At 41.1% G+C, this 15,860-nt stretch overlaps 1 protein-coding gene across 2 annotated transcripts in view; it reads left to right on the top strand.

Annotated features, from left to right (window-relative positions):
- Window positions 1-15,860, top strand: part of LOC135497378 (metabotropic glutamate receptor 3-like) — a 209,424-nt gene that overhangs the window by 86,181 nt on the left and 107,383 nt on the right. The gene's annotated exons all lie outside the window — the stretch shown is intronic.

Below are 15,860 nucleotides of genomic sequence, written 5' to 3'. Positions count from 1 at the left end.
TGAACGAACATCGTATGCCTTTGATACCTGTCTTGGCCATCTTTTGGGACAGTTCAGTTCTATAATCAAACGGCAGTCCTTGGCGTCCTTTAAAGGCTAACGCCGTTGGTTGGGAATTTGAAATTTGTAATTGAAATTTAAAGTTTTCAATTGCGTATATACGAGCTAAATGTAAATTTCGGCATTGCTGCTCTGTAGATACACAAATAACACAAATATCAAGTTTCAGCAAATTCGTCTGCATAAAAACTGCACTGCGACATTATTGTGTAGAACACTTTTCTTTTTCCTGGACCACCAGTAATTACGAACGGCGTGCCCATTTATTCCTCGGGGCAGTTTTAGGTACCAAAGTTTTATACTAGTCCGGGTTAATCAACGACGGCAGTCTAAGTAGACCCCGCTAGTTACAAGCGGAGTAAATAGGCAAAGAACTCTGTAAGATCGTACTTTAATGCGTCATTGTGCTCTAGAAGTTCTCATTGATGGCAGACTCTACCGCATTCTCGTTTCTTTATTGGCATGGAGAGGCGGAGAGCGAGTGTTCAAAAGCAATGTTTTATACGATCCGTATGCCTAGTCACGTTTCACAATGATTAGCAACGACGGCAAGAACTTCATTCCGTGTGTTCGGAAAACACAGTTGCATTTTTATACGATCCCATTACTGTGTGTTGCCAAATTTGCAGTAGCTCTTTTTGCGATATGCAAAAGTTCCTAAAAAACATGACTTTTCGCGATTTCCCCTGGCTGATTACGAAACATATTTCTGTTTTCTTTCATATTGCGGTTTTTGTTTTCGCAAATTGGAGCTGTTCACGAAATCCACGAAAATAAACCGCCTATGAAAGAATTTCGGTTTACAGTTGTGTGTTAATTCATGAGGCGGGAAGCGGGTGCTGTAAATCATGTAAGGACGGTATATAAGGACGGACTTGATATTCATGTACAGGACTGGCTGTAATTGCTCGAAAGTGCCGTACAGATGGTTGCGCTGTAAATAAGGTCAAATGCGTGTAGCCATGTTTTCCTAAGTCCATCACGGATAACATACGGCCTCGATTTTTCAATTTGTATTCGAATTAAAAAATTCAATAGCATGCCGCGAAGTTACTATTTATAGCTCACAAGATCATTTGAATAAGATATTGATGACGTTTTAGTCACGTGACATGCGGACATCGACACTTATTTCTACGCATTTGAGCTTATTCCAAAGTAAATTATCTTTGACCCTGCATTGTTTTTAGCATGAATGATACCATAGAGTCAGAGAGAGAAATATTCAGAACAATTATGTAGTATTTCCAACACTCGGACATGTGCCAGATTGAATCTAACTGCCCAAGTTAGAAATCCATTACGAAACCGCATTTTGTCCGACATTGCCTGAAATTCAGCGATGGGGAAATAGAGGGCAGCAGCTGCAGTGACGTCATCTTCGCGGAATGCTATTGCGTAGAGAGGTCACGTTTTCAACATCGCCGTCGAGTAGACAGATTAACAAATACTACCTTCCCAAATTTCAGCAAAGTTGCATCCGTGATAACTTCATAACCGTGTACAACTGCATTCATGTTTTCCTGACATAAAGACGTACCCTTTTTAACATTTTGAGTATGTTACATTATGACTATTATGGAACGCTAAAATACTGAGTGACACCACGTTCTCTCTGCTTCCCCTTTTCGAAACAGTCATGCTCTGTGATAAGCAACGTCTTCCAATCCTATCAACAGTATTTTACTGTCTTACCTTCGCTGTCTTTCATCTGACTGCCATGACTTCCCAAAGGAATCTTAACCTTTGCGGTGTGTGGGTATGCAGAGATGTTCTTTAAGTCTCAAATTCCTCAAAGTAAGACCGAAGATGATTACTTCCGATAAACCATTCGTCTTCAGAACATTTGACTTGCTTACACTGATCAAAACTGACAACCCCAACATGCTCGGCCTTTTGAGGTATCACTATGATCTCTAATGGCTCAGTAATTTCCTTAACTTTGGCATGTTTTGTATTGGAATGAACCGAACAGCCTTGGTGACAGTTGCTAATTCCTCGAGAGCGGAAAGGCACGTCTCGTGTAAATTGCTCGGGAGCATTTTGAATAATATCCTGGTTGGTAGGCCGTACAGGCAGGTTTTACAGCCTGGTAATAAACAAGCCTGACGAAATCACGGTCTTTGCACCAACGTCAGCTCGTGGGGTCCGCGATGCATCATGGTACCGTTGACTTGACATTTGTAATCACGTATTTATTCAATGAACTGACATTTTCGTGTCTCATGACGAGTTCATGGTGCTCTCAGTGCTCTCATCTGAGAAAAAAAGTTGACGAGGTGATTCACTCCATACAGGAATTTACTTCAAAAATGAGTTGGGCAAAATATCATTTGTATCATTTTAACTGTAGCGGCAAAACATAATTAAAGCTCCCCACCCCTCGGAGTTATGTTCTCCGTTAGAAAGGATTATTATTCGTCACCTGATACCATCAGTGTCAATGATCGATGATGTGCATTTACATTATTAAATAGATGAGAAAAAAGATGTCGAGATATAATCGCGGAAACTATTTAACGAGCCGGCTTGACAGGAAACGATCGTCAGAATTCATTTCAGTAATCCCATTTGTCATTTGTGTCGGTGTGTCTAAACGGTGTATCTAGCTGATGGCCTTGAGCGATGCATTACAATCTCTTGTGTTCAAGGCGAAGAAAAGACCTTTCCCACATTGGTGTGGTTTATAATCAACTCTTTTAGGCTGCATTCGGCTGTCTTCTCTGTTGCAGATAATGATTGTCTCCGAAGAGTCAAAAGCCGCCCAAACATACATTTCGTGGTCTTGCTCCTAAGGCTGCAAGGCCGTGCATTCACCGAGGAACGTTAAGTAAAGCTGGAACGTGACATGTGGGAAGTGAACGAATGAGGCCTATGTAACGTCAGCCTTAGGCACACACCACCTCAGTTTGTGGCGTGTGCAGAGTTGAACTGAGCTGACGACGTGAGACTGGTGCAAGTGAAAGTCGTGACCATCAATATAGTGTAGTTTATGTGAAAAATCCAACTGATACAGAATATGTCGGAACAAACAAATATTGGCTTTAATAACACTGACACTAACACTCATATGACTAAAAGGGTTAAATGGCTATAAACTGGTTGCTAAATAATAGTATGAAATGATGATGCGATCATGAGCGCCTTGGTGGTCTTCGTTTTGTTGATGATGTTGGACTACACCCGCAACGACTTATAGCGACCTATCGATCGGCTGGGTCAGCCGCGTCGAGGTCCGCTCTCATGACACAATTAACCCTGACCTTTACTACCATGAAGGTCAAATGGCGATGGTTACCTTTCATAGCCACTGGACTTCATCGAGCTGCCTAAAACATTCTATCATTTTATCATTACCAGGCGGAACTATATCCAATTCCAATACCATGTCAAAGCAAAGATCAACGCAACGTCCAATAAAATCCCTGTGGACTGCTTCCATCGGGCTGATATTGGAGACACTGTCGCACTTCTACGGAGGGAGAGTATGTGTCGGGTTACTCGGACAATATCCTTTTTGTTGCTCGTTGGATCAATTGGCGTGAGATACTCTAACCCAGGTAGTGGTTCGTATCATGATACTACTTGGGCATTGCGTGTATATTTTGCCTTTGGACGTATAGTTTCTATGCCCTTCAGATTATTACTACCGGTGAGATTTGTCTCATCTTAAAGCGTCAACATCATTGCGAAGCGTTGACCTTTATCGGTAGCTCGGGCAATATCCCAGGAGAATACAACTTTGAACTGAGACTTTAAGTCCCGTAAGCAGGCCACTTGGACCAAGATATTGCAGATTTGCTGCCGTAAGCCAACATGAGTTGAATATATCATATCTTACTTCCATGTCAGTAAGACTATAGGCGTGAACAGGAACTAGGATGAAGATAACTTGGTACCGTACGTTGGGGTTCATATGATACTGTTAGATTGAATTCAATTCAATTCAAATGAGTTTGTTGTCGCCTTATAAAAGTTACATTTCATATCAGCAGAAGTTACAAGGAACTGGTGCAAGGTGCAAATAAGACAGGTCAGAAGGTACTGTGGAACCTCTCTTAGCGGACTCCTATCTATTAAGGACAACCTCTCTATTAAGGACACTAGATTTGGTTCCAACTTAGGTGTTTCCATTCAATCTGACCTCTCTAATCAGGACACCTCTCTATCAAGGACATCACTTGTCAGGCCCAAGGGTGTCCTTAATAGAGAGGTTCTACTGTATTGAAGCATGCTGAACATTTATTCAGACATTATAAAGAGGAGAAGAAGTGCAGTGGTGCAAGACTTGGTTTAGTATATGAAAATATTGTACAACATAAATTCAACTCTAGTAAGGATCGACAATGAAATGTTTTATGGAAGGCTTTCTAGAGTAAATTTAGATACCATCACCACAACGGTCTAATCCGCGTACGGGACAAGTCAGCCCTCTTTACGTTTCACAGTTAGATACCATCTTAGATGATGACCAGCTCCAGGCACCTAACCAGTGTGGAGCTTCCGTAAGCACGTCCCCTAAGTCATCGAATGCCGTTGCTTCCCAAGGCCACCCGTCAGCTTCAGGATGTTGCTAACTAGACATTCAAGCCCTCATTGTGATATTATATCGGATATCTGATCTTTGCTTTGTCATTGTTAAGAATGGTTCGTGTTAAGAAATCCGGAAGAAGCCCATGTTTCCAGCAAATGGATTCTGAGTAGGTGAACTCAGAGTCTGCGTTGTCGCTTGACCCGGGTCAAGTGTCACCTCCAACTTGTCACGAGCTTGTCCGATAATTGATTTAGGCTTCCAAAGCTGACATGAAATGACATGACGGTGAATGGTGACATTGTGAATCCTGTTAAGGGTTGACCTTAGGCACCGCCATTTTGTTCTATTAACAATATGGGGCGATTGTAATGTAAGTGGGAGGAAACCGGAGGCCCCACAGAGGAAACAAAAAATTGGACGCTCAGCTTTCGACTCAATGATTTTACCAAGAACGAGACTCCATTTTTGCGAAGACAATTCAGCGAAATACTGGCGAATTTCCCAGGTTTACTTAAGTCTGCGTTAGTGACATGAGATGCAATGAGGGTGAAGAGTTACATTCTGAGGTAATCTAAGGATTGATCAGAGGTACCTCCATTTAGGATGTGAAATCCTAAAGCAATTAGAATCCTTCAGAATGAAGTGAATGCCCATTTAAAACCTGGGAGAATGTTCTCTGGAAAACAAAGAACTTACTCCCACCCTTGAAATTCACTTTGTTTTGAAGAAGTTTTAATTCCTTTAGGATTTCTACCCTTGAGCATGTTCTTTGTTAATGGCGTCATCATCCATAAAGAAATAAAGCTATTTTTCCCACAGTTGATTTGTTCGTCGCCTGTTTCATTATTAGTGACCTATATTTTTCTGCAAGTGTTCGACGTTTTCCACTTTTGGTTCAACTCTTGGATTGAAGAAAAAGGGTGCAAAAATGGTATATTTTAAAGTCCGAAGTATCTAAAATACTTACTTGGCCAATATCAGAGAATTACCAAGATTGAGACATTTTCAGCGAAGATCTGGCGAATTTTTCCAGAAATATTTGGCTTTTTTCGTTCATCGCAGTTTCTCGTCAAATCGACAATAATTACGCTAACTGAGCACTGTGCTCGATCTGCTCTTTAGCGTCTTATAGCACCACGCTGATCGATATGCCGTGCGAACACCATAGAACGAATTAAATCAAAGTTCAACTCAAAATGAAAAATGAGTGATACACTCAACAAATATTAAACATGGGGCAATTTAGTCGAGCAAGGGACTTGAATTATTAGCTGAGTGTGAATATCGGTTTAGAGGATGATATTAATTTTAAAGGGGTTTATCGCTTTGATGTGGGATTTGAGATATTTTGCTGTCAGACGCAGGTGATTGAGGAAGGTTAGGGTTGCTTAGAGTTGGAAGGTTAACTATTCTGATTTCACCGATAAAAGACCGCTTCTTAATATTCGATTTAATGTTTCAATGATATTACGCCCATTACTCGGTTTGTAAAGTTTGGGTTCATGAGTTTTCTTCAAGATTATAATGATAATGATATTGATAATGGTATTAATAATAATAATGATGATATCTTTACCTGAATGAATAAATAACAACAAAATGAAGAGAAAAAAAGAGAAAAAAAGAGAAAAAAGAGAAAGATGTAGTGGATTTACTAGGAGTCGAACCCGTGACCACCAGGTGGAAAGTCAGGCATTCTGACCGTTGAACCAACAAGGCTTTAGTGTTTGGGTGGAGATTTTCGTCGTGTCTCAAAGCCAGGCTGAATACTTTGATAATGTTTGTGTAGTTGCCACTTTGATGGAGGGCCTATGACAGTAAAGTGTTCAATTCGGTTTTCTCAATGCGAGGGTGTGCGTTTTTCTTAGTTGTTCAACATTGTTAAATGGTCATGAGGTCATGTCATTGACTGCGGTGTCAAACTTATATCAATCAACGATCTCAGATCGGCGAGACAAGAGATTCTGCCGGTGTAAAAGTAAAAGGTGTCCCCCCTGGAAAAAGTGTCCGGCCCTATTGTATTCTGCAATATGGTTCTATAGAGACCCTGACCGTCAATAGCTCAGAGATTGAAGCGCATAATAGAATCCTTTGTTCCCGGACATTTTATCCTAGGACATTTTAAACTTCTACACCGGCACTGTATATAAGGTAGAATACGGTATTTCTGGCTGCAGGCGCTACAAGAAGCCGGGACTAAAATTACCCCATTCTACCTCATGTGACTCAATTATATCTTATCCAAGAATCTTAAAAGAATCATATCGGAATTTTCGACCCGGATGACGTACTGCGAATGGTATTTTCGACTCTTCTACGAGGAATTGTAAAAGGCTTCGCATACCTAAGAATCTGATAACCAGCTTTTTCTAATTTTTAACCTTTGTTCTCAAAATGATGAAAGCTCTCTTCGCTCTATACCTTACAATGCATATCATTGTTCACGCACACACAGACAGTCTGTGTCGCTACACTTAGCCATCTTGTATACGTATTTCATGATACGCGAAATAAAATATGGTTCAAACTGAGAATCATATGAAAAGCTTCATCTTGATTTTTAACCTGCATTCGCTCCCCTGGGCTCAAAATATGAAAGCCGTCTTCGCTCTATATCACCACCGAAGTGAACACCATAACATTGTCCACTAATACGCAGACAGTCTGTGTCGCATTACCTTACCATCAGACATGTCAGATAACCTTAATAAGAAACAACGTGGTTTCTGGGAGTCTGTCTCCATAAGCACATCGCAGCATGTCATAATTACACATGTTTATAGTCGGTGATGCCACCCTCGAGGTTTCTACTTGGGTGATCATCTTGTCTTCATGGTTAGGGAAGCGTGGTATGTATGGCGTCACTGAGAGAGCTGAGGCAGATGTTGAGCATATTTGCTGTCTGCATATTGAAAAAAACGCAAGTTTTTCTCCAGCTTGTTCAGGTTTGTCTCGTGCAGTACCGTATCCTGTTCGTTGTAATGTATCATTGGTTCCTTTTACGCGATGTGACAGTGCAACATAAGAGAAGGGCCATCCCTCTTTTTCTGGTGGACAATTTTTGTAACCCTGTGAACGACACAGTACTAACTACGAAGATCTGTCGTGTCAACAACAATGCTAATAGCGTTCCGCGATAATGAGGTCACTGCAGCTGCTGCCCTCTATTTCCCCATCGCTGAACTACAGGCAATGTCGGACAAACATGCGGTTTCGTACTGGATTCAGGCTTTCTAACTAGGGCAGTTAGATTCAATCTGGCACATGTCCGAGTGTTGGAAATACTACATAATTGTTCTGAATATTTCTCTCTCTGACTCTATGGTAGACTCTCTGACTCCGTGGAGAAAAGTATTTATTTCCGTGGAGATAAATGTTATTTCCGCGGAGAAAATACTTAATTCCGTGGAGAAAAGTATTTATTTCCGTGGAGATAAATGTTATTTCCGCGGAGAAAAGTATTTATTTCCGTGGAGAAAAGTATTTATTTCCGTGGAGATAAATGTTATTTCCGCGGAGAAAATACTTAATTCCGTGGAGAAAAGTATTTATTTCCGTGGAGAAAAGTATTTATTTCCGTGGAGATAAATGTTATTTCCGCGGAGAAAATACTTAATTCCGTGGAGAAAATTCGAGAAAAAAAAATCGTATTTGAATCTAAAAAAAAACATGATGTCCCTAATGGGCCACCGTAATGGTATCATTCATGCTAAAAACAATGCAGGGTCAAAGATAATTGACTTTGAAATAAGCTCAAATGCGTAGAAATAAGTGTCGATGTCCGACTGTCACGTGACTAAAACGTCATCAATATCTTATTCAAATGACCTTGTGAGCTATAAATAGTAACGTCGCGGAATGCTATTCACTGAGAGTGAATTTCGTTCGATCAATTCAATGACCATCGCACGCCTCAGTCGGTATCAAAGGCAAAGCAACAGTGCATCATCAAGTCTCACGCGAGTTTTTGAATGGAAGCCTATTGCCGGCCCTATTGTTCACATGTTCATCAGGGCGAATCTGGATAATTGATCTGCGGCGGACTTATACACTGGAAATGCATTTTTACCGTCGAGAAAATGCAGATACCAGGCTAAAGCGCTGCTCTGCAAAATCCTCTTAAACCTACACTGTTTTAGGCGGAGTCGGGTTTTTTAAAGTCGTCAATAACGTATATTTACATAGTTTGTATTTCGTAGTTCGCTGCTCTTGGGGTTGCACAACCAGCCTGTAAATGTCATCGACGTGTGTTGAACTCTCATCGAGCTACGAGAGCTGCGGATTCCTTACACTTATTGACATGCACAAATTCGTCGATCGCAAAACACAGCTAACCTTACAGAAGAGTTTGATGAAAGCACAAACGGGCTCTCTAGGATTAACTGTTTGGTGGTGTCTTGGGCGAGGGGAACTGGCAGTGCATACTCTGACACGCTGCGATGCTTCTGTTATGCCTGTGATGACCTATTGAAGAACTATTTCAGCTGGAGGTATGAAATCTGGTGATTTTGATTTAGGCTAGTTTTAGATCAGGATTTGACTAACTGATGACAAAGGCTGGCCTTAATTCATTAATACCTGGGTCTTCAAACCTGATGAAAATGAGCGAAAATGCTGGCGAAAGGATATTCCATCTTTGTGAGTGTAGAAGTTTAGCCCTCAGTGTTTTTCGCCAAGTGTCGAATAGGTATCGAGTGTTAGACCGAGAGGGTACAAAGTTCAAGTTAACCGCTGCATAAAGGCGGAAGTATTCGCTTAGATATTATTAGCACGAAGGTAAACCCCAAAGGATTGTTCCGTCAAAGACACAGCAAATACACTCCTTACCTTCCAACGTAAATGATGAAAGCTTTGTCCCATCAACGCCAAAGTAAACCCATCAACCTTTGTTCAATCACAGACACAGACGGTAATGTATCATGTTACTTTGTCATCGGATAACCTCAATAAGACGCAGTGATTGTCTTGCGAGCCCATATCCGCAAGCTCATCTTAGCACATACGTCAGAATTACACATAAACTTAATATGAGACAACGTTGTCTCGGGGAGACTGTCTCCAGGCATCGAAACATCGCCACTTCTCTCAAGCAGCAACATGTAAAGTAGGACTTCCTGTCAGGTGACAAGTTTTGACCAATCAATACCACGCATGTGATCATGGCCGTGCTGTCTGTGCCGATCAAGCATGACAGCTCTTTTCTACACCTGCCAGGAAGTCACCAATTTCTGTTCGAGGAAAGTGGCGAATATTTTACTACTCTTTTAAATTTATTGCCTTTGAATCAACACCACGATCGGCAGAAGTCTGAATAAAATGTCCAGATTCTGCATCCGGTTGCGCATGCGCATTGATAAGTAACCAAATTTACCACGCTGTAACCGAGGAATATTTATTTACCCGCATTCGTTACCAGATGCAGAATCTTGATTTTTTTTGCTAACTTCAGCCGACTGCGATGCTGATTCAAAGCTCCCAAAGGAGTATTGCCGTTGTTTATAAGATGGCGATGCTACCCTTGGGGTTTACACTTGCCTTATCATCTTGTCTTTATGACGAGAGCAGCTTGATATGTATGATATTTCTGAGAGTTATGGGGCACATTGAGCGTATTCGTTGTATAAATAACCTTTTTTTTCTGCGGGACGGCATGATAACCATACTTTTTGTTTTATGCAGAATGCCAAAGTATTATAAGGAAATAGTACGCATGACATCGCCTCGAACAATATCGAAAAAAATGTATCTCAGTACCAAAAGGCTGGTCAGTAGATGGTTGGTTGGCGCAGGAGGAGAAATGACTTTGGCTGATGCACTGTGTCGCTGGATTGTGACTCATGGATCGACACATATTCATTCACACATTGATGTAGGAAGTGGCAAGTTATAAGCGATTGTAAAATCGACGCCGCCAGGGGAGAGAGTCTGATTATTATCCTATAGACGCCGCACTGAATGTCGTCTAGACAAATCTCCTACCCCGGGCGCAGCACCAGTGGACGTGCACCTGTCTCTAAAGGCTTCAAATGCCCGTGAGAAATCGCTGCCACTATCTATTGTCTAAGTTCCAAGACATCCCTCCCTTCCTTAGGCTGGTCTTTGTAGTCAGCTGAGCGTTATGGAATCAACAGCGGCAGAGAGAAAGGCCGGGCGAAGCCAATGATAACGTCAGGCCAAAGCATTCGACACACCAAGAGCGTCACTATTCGATCATATTTTTCATTTGTCATGTTTGTGAGGCTGTCTGCTGAGGGGAGAATGCACTCTTAGAAAAGAAAGCTTTTTTAGTTTCTGAAAAACCTTTATTGGTCTTCGACCAACACAAATATGCACCGGTAGAGGTTTTCAAGCGAGAAGTAAAAAAACGTTGAAGTTTTTTGATCTCATAAACCACGAGGTTTTTGTTATTGAACCGTATGCTTATTTCTGTTGACCGAAATCATTTAAAGGTTTTTCAAAAATTCAACCACCTTTATTTCTTAGAGTGTGCTCATGTCACTTGCAGAACACCTGGTTAAAGTGTCCTTTTATGCTATTCTTACCAACTGATCGAGCCCTATCAACGCTTTCAGAGATTATTAGGTTTAAATGTCGTTGTGTCTTGGTGCCGACGGACGATGAAATATGCCGTGGTACGTCGTGTCATTAAGTCCGGTGATAATCGACTACGCAACACCAACAAATCATCTTCTATTCTTATTTGTTCGAGGAACAGGGAAATGTTGAAATTGTTTCTTGCAATTTTGAATATCTTTTGAGGCAAGGTCACATCATATTGCTATAGCATGTTTACCATCCTTTGACTGCATGGCGGCCATCAATTACTAGTAAGTTCTGCCAGATCTGCCCTTGGCATTTAACGCTTTGCCAAAACGGAAGGAAACTTGAAATGGAATTTACTTTGAGGTGCCGCGTCCTGAACAGGAAGGAAACAGCGGGAGCCATCAATCCACGACTGATTTCCTTCGGAGATTTCGCTAATACGTTTTTAAGAGCAGTTTGATGGAACCCGTCAGAGGGGCGAGGCAGATCGTCTTTGCCATATCTTACAGAAGATGGTCGGAAATCTCTCTGCCTTTGAGCGCAGTTTGTCTTGCTTTAGTCCTTGCAATTTGACGAGAAAATTAGACGATTTGAGTTTGGACACATGCTCCGTAGAAATCGATTTGATTCCGTCTTGCCTGAGCAACCTGCCGGGTGGCCGTTGTATGGGAGATCGCAAGGCATTTGCAGGTTGAAAGATTCGGGGAATCAAATCGTCTTTGCAATGTCTTATCTCTCATTAAAAGCTGGTCGGGAAGCTGTTTGTCTTTGAGCGTTGTTTGACCTGCTTTAGCTTTGCAATCACATAGGGAAAATTAGAGAAATTGAGTTAGGAAGGATTGGCTGGTAGAAATAATTCCTTCGAGTTCTGAGAAACCAGTGGGTGGCCGCTGTATGTATCGCAAGGCATTCTGCAGCTTGACACGGAAGAAAGGGTCGGGGAAATCGAGTCCAATCGTCTTTGCAATGCCTTATCACTCACTCTTAACACTCGATAGTCAGAAAACTGTCTGCCTTTGAGCAATGTTTCACCTTACTTTGATTCAGCGTTGTAATTGGAACGAGAAAGTTTGATGATTTGCGTTTGACAAGATCGACAGGTAGGAACAAATTCTTTGTGTTGTTCTGATAAACCTACGGGTGGCCGCTATAGGCGTTTTCTCAGTCTCGACTCTAGATTCTAAGTCCATACGCAAGCTGTACGATTTACACGAAGGGGTCGACTTTTCTTTCTTACGGCAGTTTATTTCGCCTGTTCGGATCACACCGCCACAATAAAAATGATTTGTTCCTATTTCTAAGAATTGATAAGCATACAATCCTCCCATAAACGTGAACTCTCTTACTAGATTTATATCATTTTCGAGCGCGCAATTTCTTCACCTGCGAAAGTCATGTTATTTACTGCGTGGGATTCGTCCGTGTCGGACAAATTCGCTTTCATGTGAAATCTAAAATAGTCGATATTTCCAAAGCGGCTGGCCATTTTGAAGCCGGACTTTCACAATGTCTGAATGTTCTCATTGATCAATTGGTGCACAGTTTGCGTTTGAAGTCATACTAGTAAGCTAAAAAAATAAGTTTACTTAAGGTAAAGATTCCAGCTAAACGAAGGAGGGTACAAGATGCATTCTTGGTAGCATGATAGCGCTCGTGCTATTTATCCTGCAAGCCTATCAAAAATTTACTCAAACTCTACTCAAAAAGGTGTGCAGCCTAGATGGCAAAAGAGGGTTTTCGCAAATCCCCCGAAACGCCAACGTGAACGCCTATCACATTGTTCGACCTAGTAGTTCGACGAAGTAGAACAAAGGAAGGGCGTTCACGTTGACGTTACGGGGGATTTGCGAAAACTCCCTGTCATAGACTGCCACCCGTCCAAAGTCCGTTTGTAAATCTCATTCGCTTGGCTGCCAGTGGAACTTTTACCACTGGAGACCTCCTTCGTTTCCGCTAACGAGCACGAATTCAAACACCAGTCAACACCAACATGATATACGACGTCATTTTAATCGTCTTGGAGGGTTATTTTTCAAAAAAGCGCGAGGATTCTGAAATATTGTCAGTTTTCTGTTGCACACATGACCTAGGAGCCCTTAAAATTACAATATTTATGAATAAATCAGTTAAGGAGCATCAGATTAACTGATCGGATTATTACTATACCCTGAATACATCAATTTGAATGTACAAACAATTTTCTTTAGTAACAGAACACATTAAACATAAAATATAGGATTGAAACTTTAAAAATCGTCGAACCAATCAAATATTTTTTTCTCGCAAACCGAGTCCAACGGTGAAAACAACGAGAGAATCAATAATATAAGTCATCCTTTAAGTAGGAGCCCAGACAGATCAAAACATTTGGTAAACTTTACATTATATATATCATCAAAAATAAATGCAAACTAGTCTTTATTAATTCACGATATTATGTGATATATTCATGATATTGGTATAACCATTCCAAGAAATGTCATCGAATATTTTGTCAATAGCCCGATTGGAAAATTGCAAAGATATTTTGGGGAATTTTAGTGCAAGGATTTGTTTTGGCATCGGCATCGGCATCCTGACTTTAAAAATAGGCCATTCAACGTGACAGTCCTGATATGGGATTTAGAGAGCGATGACATTGCGAACACATTTAAAAACTCCAATGGGACTCTTGTGTGATTCTTAAAACGAATTTCGCACAAGCAATAAATTGCCCTTCCGGCGCCTCAATCGGTACCAGACGCAATTATTGATGTATTATCAAGTCATACGTGAGTTTCTGAATGGAACCCTATTGCAGGCCCTATTGTCCACATGTTCATCAGGCCGAGTCTAGCTTACTGATCTGTGCTGTACTCATAAACAGAAGAGAGTGAGTTTCTGAATGGAGCCCTATTGCAGGCCCTATTGTCCACAATGTTCATTATATTTAGCTTACTGCTCTTCGCCGAACTTATAACCAGGAAATAATAAGGTACATGTCCACCGCCCGAGAAAATGTCAAAGGTTGGCTTAATTGCTGGTCGTGAGAAATCTCCTTTAAGTAAAGGTGTTATTCAATTTCGTACATATGGGAAATTTTACAAGACGAATTTCGTAAACATTCACGTTCAGGAAACTAGATTTAACAAGATATTCATGCCCATCTGTCGGCGTTCTGCGTCGATCTCTCTGATGTTGAAGAGTGTGACTTCGGGATTGACCCACACCGCCGATAAATCGGCATGCACGATACCACTTGCAATCAGACCCAAAATTTTTCGGACGTGATATCGTTAATACATGATTTGTCACACTTGTTACATTCGCAGTTAATCATTACATGTAAATCAAACTAAGGTGACGGGTGATTGCATGATAACTCTTCTATTTGCCTGAACAACTGCGAAAGAAGTCAACAGATAAAAAAGGATCAGGTCTGATACTGTCATCCGTTGCACGGATACAGAACACTTCGCTCGAATCTCCATCCATTCATACCCGTCGTATTACAGTATCAACATACAGCACAAACAAGTATCGTATTTTTAAAACGTGCATTATGTCTACCGATATATCGGAAATAGTTTATTTATATATTCAATGATAAATATGGAATGAATGTGGGTAGTTTATACAAAAGTACGTCGTCCCCTCATCGAATGCGGATTTACATTATGTTTACATGCCCTTGTCAGCTCCGGCCTATCGAAGCTGTTTCGAGGGGAGCGATGTTAACTTTATTTGCCCTGATAACCCTTTGATAAGACAACAGAACAAAGGGAATTTAGGCCGAGGTGCGAGCGGGCTTTGTTTAGAGACAATAGACTGTGTATTGGGCTAAGGCTTAATTCTCAACAACGATGTTAGGTGCAAAATGTATGTGAAATGCCGGCACTCATATTATCTTTTCGATAACATCACTGAACAAATTAATGCTGAATTGTTTCAGCAAAGAAAACAACCTCGTCCACAAAGGAAACACACCGTATCAACATCACTTTATCATTCAGATTCATGCTTCTAAGCCAAGCACATTATCATAACAATAAAAATGTAAATAAAGAAGAAAACAGGAATCCTCTCACGTTCCTGTAAGTTTTTTATCAAGTGCAGTATCACGCTATCTACGAAGCGTTGCGGAAACGAAAGGTGATGTTGAACAAGGACAAATGGTAAAAAACCTTTCATGCTTTTAATGCCAGCAACGGTACAAAACATGGTTATGACATTGACCTTGACGAATGGTCCTTCAAAGTACGTCAATCACGCCAATTGGCGCAGCAAGATCTTAAGGACCGTCCTTGAATTCTAATGTGCATCACTATCCTAATGGCATTATAAGCTGCGAGCTGTTAGCGACATTTCGGGCTTAGTCGTTCACGGTTTGCACACCTCGTGAAGATAGGCGCTGCAGGTATTCACCAAATCATTGCTTTCTCCTCATCGAGAGCATTTTTTTTCACCCTGGGTCATGATGAGTTTTTTTATTCGGCCATCATAAGCCAGGGGATATATGGAGCTGTATTAAGTGAGGAAGTCAGCAATTTATTGTCAATAAGGACGCTGAAAGCGAAATTGATGCTATGTTTTTTTCTATGGGTGACCGCTGCTGGGGCCGGCACGGTTTGGAATCTTTCCATATTGAATGGTATTCTGAACGGAAAAGACCATAGACAGTGTTTTTTCAGTGTTTGCTTGAGTTTGTTGAATAGCATTCCGCGACGTTACTATTTATAGCTCA

This window comes from Lineus longissimus, chromosome 12 (assembly GCF_910592395.1).
Source record: "Lineus longissimus chromosome 12, tnLinLong1.2, whole genome shotgun sequence".
In the NCBI taxonomy this organism is placed as follows: domain Eukaryota; kingdom Metazoa; phylum Nemertea; class Pilidiophora; order Heteronemertea; family Lineidae; genus Lineus; species Lineus longissimus.
This window is presented reverse-complemented; position numbering and strand designations above follow the sequence as displayed.